The sequence below is a fragment of the Chelonoidis abingdonii genome, chromosome 4 (genome assembly GCF_003597395.2).
Source record: "Chelonoidis abingdonii isolate Lonesome George chromosome 4, CheloAbing_2.0, whole genome shotgun sequence".
Classification (NCBI taxonomy): Eukaryota; Metazoa; Chordata; order Testudines; family Testudinidae; genus Chelonoidis; species Chelonoidis abingdonii.
The window spans coordinates 65,764,272-65,777,390 of record NC_133772.1 but is presented as its reverse complement, the minus strand read 5'-3'; positions in this window follow the sequence as shown (position 1 = coordinate 65,777,390).

Here is a 13,119-nt window from a genome sequence, read left to right as displayed (position 1 = left end):
ACACCATTATCCAAGTCATTTATGAAGATGTTGAATAGTAATGGACCCATGACAGATATGTGTGGGACCCCACTGGATTGTTCTTCCAGTATGACAGCCACCCATTGATAACTACTTTTGACTACAGTCTTTCAACCACTTTATAGTAATTTCATCTAGATCACATTTCCCTGGTTTGCTTATGAGAATGTTATGTTGAACTCTGTCAAAAGCATTATTAAAATAAAGATAAATCATGTCTATTGCTTTCCCCTATCCACTAGGCTAGCAATCCTCTCAAAGAAGAAGATCCAGTAAGTCTGGCAGGTGTGTTCTTGAAAAGTCAATGTTGGCTATTATTTCTCACCCTATTATCCTCTAGGTGCTTGAAAATTGATTATTTAATCATTTGTTCCAGTATTTTTCCAGATATTGAAGTTAGGCTGTCTGAGCTGTAATTCCCCAGGTTGTCCTTGTTCCCCTATTTAAAGAAAGGTACTATGTTAGGGGCAGGGATGGCGTCCCTAGCCTCTGTTTACCAGAAACTGGGAATGAGTGACAGAGGATGGATCACTTGACGATTGCCTGTTCTGTTCATTATCTCTTGGGCACCTGGCATTGGCCACTGTCGGAAGACAGGATAGTGGGCTAGATGGACCTTTGGTCTGACCAGTATGGCTACTCTTATGTTTGACCCTCTCCAGTTCTCTGGGACCTCAACCTTCCTTCATGTGTTCTCAGAAATAATTACTATAGTTCTGAGATTGCTTCAGCTAGTTCCTTAAGTACTCTAGGGTGAATTTTATCAGGTCCTGCCAATCTGAATACATCTAACTTATTTAAATATTCTTTAAACTTTTCCCCCTCCATTCTGGCTTGTGTTCTTTCCCCCCTTATTAATCGTGCTAAGCATCTGGTAACAATTAACCTTTTTAGTGAAGACTGAAGCAAAACAGTCATTAAACACTTCAGCCTTCTTGGAGTCCTCTGTTAACTCTCCTTCTTGCCAAGTATAGTCTTTTGTTAGTCTTTCTCTTAGTCTGAATGTACTTATAGAACCTTTTCTTAGTATCTTTTACGTCCTCTGCTAAGTGTAACTCATTTTGTGCCTTAACCTTGCTAATTTTGTCCCTACACACTTGTACTAGTCCTTTGTACTCATCCTTAGTAATTTGTCCGTGCTTCTATCTTCTGTAAAATTTCCACCTTTTTGATTTTCAGGCCATTAAGGAGCTTCTGATGCAGCCATATTGGCCTCTTATTCTTCCTATCTTTCCTTCACATCTGGATAGTTTGCTGTTGGGATCCTGTTGATCTTTCTCAATCCTCTCAAAGGCCCATAAGGTATATTTGGTCAGATGGGGATTGTTAAATGAGGGGGGAGGGATGGAATGGAGGATAAAAAGGGGTCACCCCCATCAACTTTACTTGGCAGGTGTGACAGTGCTGCTCGTGGGAGCCAACTGAGGTCACTCAATCAGGGTGAACTGCAAACAAAACAGGGCAGACAAATCCCAAATGCTGGTGGTTATTCCACTACTTAGATTTACCAAACCAGCACAAAACAGCTTCTATAGTACCTCACTGGTTACTTAGAAGTTTAAAACATGCAGTTCCCTTAAAGTGCCCAGCCTCAGGCCTTCATCCAGACTCACCTGTCAGATATGATGATGATTCCTGAAAATCTAGTACTTCATCATATAAAAGAAAGGTTCTTCCAATCCCAAAGGATCAGCCACATACCCAGGTTCAATATATAACTTAGATCTTACCCACAATACACCACTACAGCCAATTCTTATTAACTAAGCTAAATTTATTAGAAAAGAAAGAGAGACAGAGTGTTGGTTAAAGATCAATATACATATAGACTTGAATTCAGTTCTTAAGGTTCAGATACATAGTAGAGGTGAGCTTGTAGTAGCAAAAGTCCTTTTAGAAATAGTCCATAGGTTATAGTTCAATGTCCATATTCAGGGGGCTCCATCAATGACTGTGGGGATCTCAATCCTTGTGCTTAAGGTTCCCCTCTTGAAACCCAAAGCAGATCTGAATGAGAAGGATCATGTCCCAGGCTTCTTATACATTTCCACAGCCTTTCAGCCTGAGAAAACAATAGGCTTAACTCTCTCCCAAACAGCCTGGCATTAGCACAGAGTAATTTATCCATTAACAGTTCAGATACAGGTTACTACCCTTCAAAGAGACACATAGAATAATACTATTTCACTCAAGTATCATCTTAAATGCTAATATTCCTTTTTTGATCTTTGAATTTACACTATAGCAATAGACAAGACTTGTTTGCTTACATCATAAACCTGCAACACTCCCCTTCTACCTCTAACAATGCAGACTTGCATTTCAAAGCTCTATTCATTTACATATCTTGCTAACCAGTTCTTAAGGTTCACCAATGGGTCAGGTCAGTCAGTGAGGTGAGTTAATTAACTCTTTCTGGTCCTGTCACCTTTCAATGAGATATTATATTATACTCATAACATCACAGCAGGTTAGTTGTATAGTGAGGGCAATAAGACGACTATCTGTACGCTGGAGCAGAGACAGGACTTGTGCATTGCATGGAGTAGAGCTTGTGAGAAAGCTATGTGCAGGTGCATGTGGTTGATGTGTATATACGTACATGTAAGCAAAAGCATATACATATTCTTGTGTATAAAATGTCTTGTATCTAAAACATCTCTTCCCTCTCACTTCCTCCTCACCCTCTTCTTCTCCAAGAAAAATAAAGTAGTCAGCAGTGTACTTCACTTGGCTACAGGGCTAAGATCAAATTACATCAATGGGTTGCTACGGTTAGGTGGGGTAAAAGAGTCTATGCAGTAAAGAGAATTCGGTGAATAGAGCATAATGATTACTATATTGCTTTATGTGCAGCTTTATGTAAATCTATAGCTACACTGTGAGTCAGAAAAATATATTGGATTCCTGTTAGTTTCGTCCATATTTTGCACAAGTCTTTGCAAGTCTAATTTCTTCCCCTTCCTCCTCCAGACCCTGGGTATCTAACATTGAGAAGCTTTTTTCCATGAACAGCAGCATGGAAACAGAAGCTGGAGCATGAGGCAGTACCTGAGGGATTTTTGCCAGGATGTTACACATGGATCTCTTGAAAGGCCAGCTGCAGAATTTGCAGATGCCACTTTATCTTTCCGTGGTGTGCCCTGGTCCTCTGGGTGGCTGTTTGCATTGTCTTGGCTCTCTGCAGTTGTGTGAAATTTCAAACAGATACGAAAACTTGCTATAGATGGTAATAACAATTTGGCTGTAGATAGAAATCTGTCAGGCTCTGTCTACAACTATATTTGTGCAAAACATGAATACTGGACATTCACATGTCCACCTCTCTCCCTCTTTTCTGACACCATCTGGGTGGACGCTATTTGTTAAGTCTTCTTGCCTATTGTCTTTCTGACTCTGGTCTGATAATGGAGAAGCATGATGATATACATCAAATTAGAGTTAGAAGAAGGTGCACTGATTCAGGGATCTTTGGATCTTGCCAGTTGCTTTGGCCAGTGTTATTTTTCAAACATGAGTTGTTGGGCGCCAGATCCCTTCCATGGAAAATTTTGAGGACTATGTCTGGACTCAGGAATTCCTTTCTCTTTTTGGATGTTTTCATTTTTTGGCTCTAGACTTTTCCATCAATCTGAAATAAATGCATCAAAGTTGTATATCTGCATAACACTGCAATGTATGCAGTGTCCTTTTTTTTCAGCTATCCCACGTGGTCTTGTGGTTAAAATGGTCAAAAGTGGGAGTCATGAGAGGCTGGTTCTGTGCCTGGCTCTCTTACAGACTTCCTGCATCAATCCTTGGTACCCCAGTCTTCCCGTCAGTAAATACATATTTCCCTCACAAGAGTATGGGGGAAATAAATGCAAAAGAGAAGTGAAAAGTACCATTTTTCTAAGTTTCATTGTAGAAATTTAGTAACAATTTGGACATTTAATTTCACATTTTAAGGATGCAAAAGTTGGGCTTGGAGAGGTAAGAACTGTCCTTTTGATGAGTCATCAGGAAATAATCATAATTTATTGTCTTCTAACACCTCCTATAAGCTATCTTGATATAGATTACTGCTCATGGAAATTGGCACCCTCTGACCTGAAGAAGAAAATATCTGCCCTCTCACTTTATAAGCCTCTACCAAGTAAGTATGGCAGAGGTGGAGATATAAAGCCTCATTACCTGTAGTTTGGGTCAACATGGGTCTGTCTGCTACCTACAGTTGAAACAATTTATTCTTATTCTATGTTTTACTATGGAATTGTTGATACAGGATACAGACACCGATGTGAGATGTTGGCGTTTTTTTCTGATATTTTGAACAACTTAAAAAACAAAGGAGATGGATATAGCAAAACGAAGAGTTTTAAGTGAAAAAATTCAGTATCAAAGATCACCAGCAATAGGGAAAAACACTATATATAATGTTACCTTTTTGACCACCGTGATGTTTAAAAGGTATAAGTCAGTCAGCTACAGTCTTGTGTTCAGATACCTTTACTACATGGTCAAATAAGATTCAGTAGATATTAGGATGCTTAGCCCACAATAAAACAGAATTTAACAATAATATTCTTGCTTTCTTAAGGAATTCAAAGGATCCTTGACAATAATGGTAACAAACGCAGCACAGCCACAGCCCTGATCACCAGATGCAGATGCTATTGCAATGAGCTCTTTGGTTAACATTTTCAAAGCAGTCTAAGGGATTTAAGCATATCTCCTGTTAAAATTAAATGGAAATATGAATCTAAATCCTTAGTCTGCCTTGAAAAGCTGCATGTATGTAAAAGTGTCTGTTCAAAAACATGGATTATAATCACACATAGGTAACGTGTTTTGTTATTCTCTTTTACCAGCTTTTTGAGGAAAATAGTCATGTTGTCATGTTGGACTTCTGAGGCCCCTTCCAACCCTAATAATCTATTATTCTATGTAATCAGTCACTGTACTATATATCAGCACAATGACACCAGTCTTGCTTAAATTTTTTCTGCCTACAAAATCAATATGCTTAGGTCAAGCTACCTTGGAGTCTGACTATAGTAGAAATGAAAAGCAGAATAACTGAGGTAGGCCTAAGAGTAACACTTTCAAAGCATCATGTATAAATTGATATTGTTATGAAAACAGAATTATGCAAAGGGGTCCCAATGCACTGGATGAGCTGCCTTTTTGTATTTTATAAATAAATATGAGAACCGGCAGCAATGCCTAAAGTTAAGGATCGACTAGAACCTTTCATTATAAGACCATGTTTTCAATTGCTTATAATTTTGCCAAACTGTTCAGGCTGAAATTTTCCATGTTGGGTGTCTGACTAAGGCTGATTTTTATTGTATGGAAGTTTCAGCAAAAAGGGTTTAGCTATTTTTGAGAATGAGAAGAAAATTTTATTTTGTCCTTATTAAATTCTTACAACTATTTATTTGAGAAGCTCTATTGCCTCCATGTTTTGGAGCAGGACTTGAAATTTGGCATATGTATATAATGTAAAGTGGGATTTTCTAAATTGCTAAGGAGATTTGTCACCTTACACACTTGAAAACCCTTGTGTACTCCTGAAAATCCCATCCACAATGTTTTAAATATTAAATATTATATATTTTATTTTACATATGCAGATGTACATGTGAGTGTGTTGGTTTTAATGCTGGCATTGTAGTTTCTTGCATTGTGTAGTCTCCTGCAATATTACGTAGTCACCTGCAATGTAGTGTAACAAAGGTGTTATGCTGATCTGACCATCTGTTTATCTTCACTGAAGCACTACTCTCAGTCAGCTGCTGTTTCTGTTCTTGTTGTAAAGTGTTTTGAGATACTTTACCTATAAACTTTGCCATAACACTAAATTCTGCTCTGTTTTCCATTGCAGAGTTCCCGAGCGTACTCCTCTGCATCACATGCAGAAGCAAGAGGGAGCAGAGGCATTGGTCTGGGCTGGAAGATTATCTGGAAGATCATAGTCAAAGTAACAGATAACATTGCCATAATGTGTAGGCAATAAAATGGCCTTGCTAATACTGTTCTTCAGTTTCTATGTTCTTGGAAGCTGTTGCAAACTTAGCGCTTTGTGAAGGGTGACTTGACTTAGCCTTGCTGGTGGAAGTTCTCAAGTTATCCAAAGAACTGGTTTAATTCAATCTTTTGGCTTGCTGCCTGGCTAATGTGCCATATTCCTGACCTGATGCAACAATTTTTGGGGCCTGAGTTCTTCAGTCTCCCCAATCCTTGTGCTCTCAATTTAGAGAGACAAGGAAATCAGTTTTGACTGGAGATTTTGAAATATATATTTTTTCAATAGGGAATTCGATTTAGATCATCAAATAATTTCATAAAAGTCATGGGCATTAGAGTTGTTAGACTATTTTAAATGAAAATCTTTTTCATTAAGAGATGGTCTTTTATATGGAAATTTTTAAAACATTGCATTTTTTCATTTTTGTCCCCCACAAAACTAGAAAAATGTGTTTTTTTTTCTTTTTTGGTTTAGCTTTCATTCTCCACTTCCCATTCAGTAGCAAAATGGAAAAAGGTAAGTAGGGGGAAGACAGAGGAGGAACCAAAATCTCAACATTTCAACCCCAAAATTTTCAATAAAAATGTTTGACAAAATTTCAAAGAGATGAAAAATCATTCTTTTTCAAAAACTCATGTAACAAAAATAATTCCTATTCTTTCACAAAACTCTTGGTCATTTTTCAACCAGCTCTACTAGACAACAATCAAATGGCATGTAACTTTTGTCTCTACCAATATTGGCCATTATTTGAACTAGTGGTTTAGATGTGAAAGGTTCGTTGGTCTTTCACTATTGTTTGTTACCATCTCCTGAGCCATCTAGTCCTAGTAGGAAACTGTGTGTTTGAGTTACTTTTCAGACACAGGAAGAGTGAATATCTGGAAAAAATGTGTTGTTTCTCCTCCTCCCAACCCCTCAAATGGTGTATGCTGCTAGATTTTGCCAGGCTGACATGGAGAATAACTTGCTACAGAAAAGACACCAGCTTCAAAGTAAATCAGGATGACTTATAATCCTCTGATTTAGCATTGGTGCTATAGGATAGTCTTTCATGTTCTGTAGATAGAGGAAGAAAAGATACTGCAGATAGGCTTGAGAAAAGCAGTGTTATAGCCCTCTTTTTCCTTACTAGCATTGTTCACAAAGTCTGATCAGTGGTTAGTCAAAAATAATTTGGATTGAATTGGACCAGTTGCTGACACACACCCCTTAATCTTTATGGTAGGTACATGTGGAATAATTTGGGGGTGGAGATGGGATACAGAGGCAAAATGTGTCAACTTCTTTGAACTTCCACCTGTAGAAGCTTGATCTGTGATCATGCATAATTAGCTGTGAGCTTTTGCACCTGGAGGGCCATGGGTCTTTGAAGCATTAAGGACCCTGTATAATATATGAAGCAATGAAACAATACATAACGTGATGAAATTGGAACCACAACATGAAAGGCAGTGATTGTCATAAACAGATAGCTAAGGTTTCTTTTACCTGTAAAGGGTTAACAAAGGAACCAAACACCTGACCAGAGAACCAATCAGGAAACCAGATTTTTCAAAGTGAGGGAAGGAACTTCTGGGTGTGTTTTGTCTTTGTTCTGGCTGTTTGTTTCTCTTGGCTATGAGGGAAGAGCTTTTTTTTTTTTTCTATCTCCAAGTTTCTTTCTACCGTTCTGTTCCCAAATTGTGAGTACAAAAGGAAAAGCAATAGGTTTATATTGTATTTTGTATTTACATGTGTGGAGTTGCTGGAATGTTTAAATTGGATATCTTTTTGAATAAGGCTGATTATTCATATTTTCTTTTAAGCAATAGCCCTGTGTTATGTCATCTTGATGCAGTGATCATGTCATGTGTTTTTTCTTTCTTTTTTATATAATGCTTTCTTTTTAAAACTTGTTGGATTTTCTTTTCCTAGTTAAGGCAAGGGGATAGGAATCTCTGTGCCAGGAGTACTGTCTCTCTCAGGGAAAGACTGGGAGGGGGGAGAAGAAGGAGGGGGGAAGGTAAATCGTCCTCTCTGTTTTGTGTTTCAAGGGATTGAAGCAGGGAAATCTCCTAGTATCCCCAGGGCGGGAAAATCTGGGAGGAAGTAAAGAGCAGGAAGGGAAGTGGGTTATTTCCCTTTGTTGGAGGCTCAGGGCATCTGAGTCTTGGGGGTCCCCCAGGGAAAGGTTTGGGGAGACCAGAGAGTTTATCAGGTACTCAGAATCCTGATTGGTGGCAGCGAGATAAGATCCAAGCTGGTAATTAAGCTTGGAGGTTCATGCTAAGCACACAGATTTTGGACGCTAAGGTCCAGATTTGGGACAGAGGCTTATTACAGTGATACATTACTAAGAGCGACCCTGTAAACAGTCCCCAAGTGCTGGGAGCTTCCAGCACAGGGAGCTACACCCCTCATTGAGGTGGGTTTTTTTTAGAGCTCTGGGAGAGCTCTCTCCCAGTGCTGTGCCGCAACCACACAAGGCACGTTAAAGCACTGCCACTGCAACACTTTAGCGTTGCCAGTGTAGACTAGCCCTAAGCATAAGACAAGAGATGGATACAAACAGATGGGGGAGTACAGTGAAACAGACAACGCTGATCAGTATAAAATGCACACCAGCAGCCATTGTCACATTTTTTTTGTAAGTAGTGAAGATGGATTTGAAGGAGAGGGATGAAGTGGCTTTGGGAATGTTTATGCAAAGCTCCTTCCAAACACGAGGGGAGTGTTACGGAAGGCACAAAGATGCTTGTTTGAAAATTTAACAAGTGAGAAACAGAGGCTAACATTGTGGGCTGATTGGAGGCCAGGGTCAAGTTTTCAATACTGAATGAGAGATGATAGGTAGGGTGGGAATAGGCTGTGAAGGGTCTTGACATTGAAGGCAAGTTTGGTATACTAGAAAAGTGCAAGCCAGTGAAGGGCTTCAAAGAGAAGTGTGATGTGATCAAAGCAAGGGGCTAGGAAAATGATCTTTGTAGCACCATTCTAAACAGATATCCACGGGAAAAGATTGTATCTGTTGAGATTGGAGAAAAGGACATTGCAGTAATTTAAACATGAGATGATGGGAGTCTGGATGAGACTTCAGAGCTCTGTTTTAGCCCTATTATGAATTTAGTCAGGTCATTGGGGTTATGCTAATAACCTATATCAGTTTAAATTTATACCTTAGCTTATACCTGTATAACTTTCCTGTGTAGACAAGTCCCTTGAGTTTATTACCTTCTCCGTGGACAGTAAATCTCTCTCAGTACCTTGGGCAAGTAGTGCTGTGCCTCAAGGTCACAACAGAGATTAGGATTCCATTGTACTAGGGACTGTGAAAATGCACGGTAAGTCCTGGTCCACATTCAGTTTTTGTACTGATTTAACTACTTCAGATAGCAGTGTGATTTTTATTTTTTGAATAGAGAAATTAAAATGGTCTAGGTCTTAATATGGATGCCAGTAAGAGGATGCCTTTACACCTGTATAGCTTATTCCCTTAAATTCACAATTATAAACACAGAGATTAAAATTAGTCCCATTTTACATATGGGGAACAAAAACACAGAGACTTGCCCAAGGTCATGCAGGAAATCTGGGATTAAAGGCGCTCTGTAAATTCTATGCAATATTATTGATGTTTTATTAGTCCAGAGTTAAAGATCAAATTCAAATTTATTTTGGAGAGTCTGTTGAAGTATGAGCTTTGGTGATCTCCATCCACGTTCTTCCCCTCTCAGTATTACTGCCATTCAAGCCTTAAACGGATCAAGAAATCACTGGCGCACAAAGAAAGAAACCCAGTCTGAGAACGTTCCTGATACAAGTAGTCTGGCTTCAGTTTTTCAGCTTCTGCATATATTGATCAATGTGAACTTTTGCTGGTATGTTTTGCCCATTTGGTGCTACAGCTCTGCATGTGTGGAAGTTATGGGCCAGAGTCTCTGCTGTGATCCACCCCCTTTGAATATTGTGACAGTGCAATGAATCCCTAAAGCATCTAAGATTCCCCCCACGTGGGATAGTCTGCAGCTGTTGTAGGTGAACTCTACCACCTATGCCCATTGCCCCCAGTAAAGTACGTGAGGCGGGAATGCTTCTATACTTTAGCTATTCTCTGCTCATGTATTCATAAACTAGTATTAGACAGTTAGTCACCATCACTAGGTGCTATAGTGCTGGTCCAATATGCTAATATACCTTGGAAATGACAAACTGGTAAAGCCTAAGAGTGAAACCCTCTTTGATTTAAAATAAACTTATACTTTGGTCAGAGGAGATGACATAAGGAAGAAAAAGAAGCTTTTTTTGTGTACAACTGACTTTTAAAGACCCAAAATACTTTCAGGGAGGTGCATTAAGAAACACATAAATAGTTATGTTTATATGGCCTGATTCTGGTCTTGTTGGAATTAAAAATAGGGAACGATTGCCATTATCTTCAGAAGAAGCTGGATAAGCCTCATAGTGCCCTGATGGATCCGTATGCAACCATTTTACATTGCTACAGATGAAGTCTACGCTATCAAAAATGACTGACACCCTGTAAAGGTATTCAAATACACTGGTTATTCATTGAAACCTGCCTAAGTGATGATGCAGTGTTTCCAGAATGTACACATGCCCACAACCCATCTGACCTGGAAAACTCACTTCCTTGCAGCTTCAGATGCAGATACCTCTATTGCCTTTTCTCTAAACTCCTGACCACTGGACTTTTCATGGTTGTGGAATGGAGGGAAAGGTTTTATTATGGTGATTGGAATAGTGCTAAGGCTGGATCTGGTGCCCACTGAAATTAATGGAAAAACTTTTATTGACTTCAGTGAATGTGGACTGGGCTCCTAATAACAATGGAATGGACCTGAATCACTGGATATGCTCTATTTATAATTAAATGGTATCTCTCTCACTAAATATGTCCTGTCTGTCTGATTTCTTACTTTGCAACATTTTCCCATAGCAAGCCAGATACTCCGATCCAATTTTTCTGTTATACCAGATATGGAAATTCATCTGTGGGCAGGGGAAATGTCTGGCCAAATGAAGAAACATGTAACTATGGGTTAAATAGCTGTTAAGAGCATGAGTGCCTGACCAATGGTCCAGAAATCTTTCAGATGCTTGCACCTGATCCCCCATCTCCCGAATTTCATTATTTCTTGTGGCTTCCCCTGAAGGAATTAAATTTCCCTGGCACTGGGTCTTTTTACAGTGAGGACTCCTGAATTTGCCAGTTCTCTGAACGTGCAAGCACCTGCCACTGAGTTACTCAGGTTAAAGTAAATGAAGACAGGTAATTCAAAAAGTGTCCAGTCTGATTAGTAAAAAGCATGATAAGCATGAGGCATTTCACAGAAGAAAAAGTCCATGTAATTAATGCTTTAACGATTTACCAGACTCTTCATTATCAGAGTGTAATTATCTGGAGTGAGAGAAGTACAATATCACAGAGCCTGTTAAAGTGAGGCTTCCACTTTAAAAGGGCCCGGACTTTTTGTGGACAACTGTTCAGATAACTTAGGATTCATGTAGGTCTGGATCTTGAGAGGAGAGGAGCAGTGGGACTGGACTATGAAGGACAGGATGTGCTGAGCAACTTGCTGGATCTATCCCATAACAGATTTTTAAACCTTGCTGAATCCAGAAATATGTAAATCTATAGTCTTGCTATTAGAATTGTCAGTTGGTGATGGAAGATAATAAACACGTTGCTGCTGGTCTTCTATTTTTGGGTTTAAATGCAAGTTCTCACCTGTATTCATTCTCTTTTATATAAAAATTAGCCTGTATGTTCACTTGCATTTTCTCCAAATGTGGAATAACAAAATGTTGTTGTCCCACAGCCCAGGATGGGCAGAATTTTTTTTCAGACCAATGGTACGTTTAAGGTCTGACATCTTGCAACCTTGCAGAGCTAGAAATAGGAACTTTTTAAAATTGGAGAGAGGAATGTCCCAGGTTTGCTGCTGATGCTCATTTGAGTTGCCCACATAACTCACTCAAGTAATGTGAATAATATAGCCGCAATAAGATCTCACACTACTACCTACCCGTATATATATCTATGACTGTGTATGCGTATACATGTTTACTCTAATGAAGCAAATGTACATATGCACATGTAATCTTGTGCCTTCCACCATGTGGAAGTAAATATTCTTATAAAACTAAAAATTTTTAAAAATATTCCTGTAAGTCATCCCTAGAAAACTCCCCTTAAATGCAATATGAAGATTGAGCAACCAAGCACCTACAAGATAACAAATTCTAAAGTGTAGTGTTAACCTAGTCAGGTTGAACATCTTTTATATATCGTTACATAAAGTTAATAACAAATTATATTAACTCTAATTTTAACTAAGGAAATGGCAAAATATGCACATGATTCTAACTTAAAAACCCTACACTGTCAGAATTTACTGTGGTGTTTGAAATGATTTCTCATCCCAAACATTGCATTGAAGACAACTTTTGGCCTTTAGCTGAAAAGTAGAAAAAAGAGAAAACATAAATGAGTGTAGATTCATTAACTCAGGCTGCTTTCTCTGAACCTGCTGAATAGCTCTGTTCTGCAGAGGTGCCAAAAAAGAGTAGAGGAGAAAAAAAACAGAAACCCATTTGATTTTTTTGAGACTTCAACAGTTTTTCTTTTTCAGTGAGAACTATAAAACAAAGCCAAGATTTAAGTTTCTAACATTAGTCAATCTTGTGTTTTATGTGGGTTGCAAAATGTCAGCTGGCAGTTGCATGAAAAGTGGGTAAATGGGATGGTGGCAGGGAATTATGTATCTGGTGTGATGTGTTTTCCTGCTCACATACCACTCAACAAGCCCAACCAATTTTACTCAAGCTTTCCAAGCACCCATCCACACCACAAACAACACCACAACTTTTAAGCTAAGATCAATAATGGAAAAGTTCAACCAGAATCAGGAAGTTAGGGGAAGTGAGACAGAGATGTTTGGCTTGGAAACCACAATTCACTTTATTATAAATATCTGTGTGTTTTTAGGTGTGTTTGAGTAGTGGTGGACAGATTTAGATGTAGGTACATATATTTTAAAATGAAATATCAGCTTTCTTCTTGTGCAGATGAGGCATGCCAATAT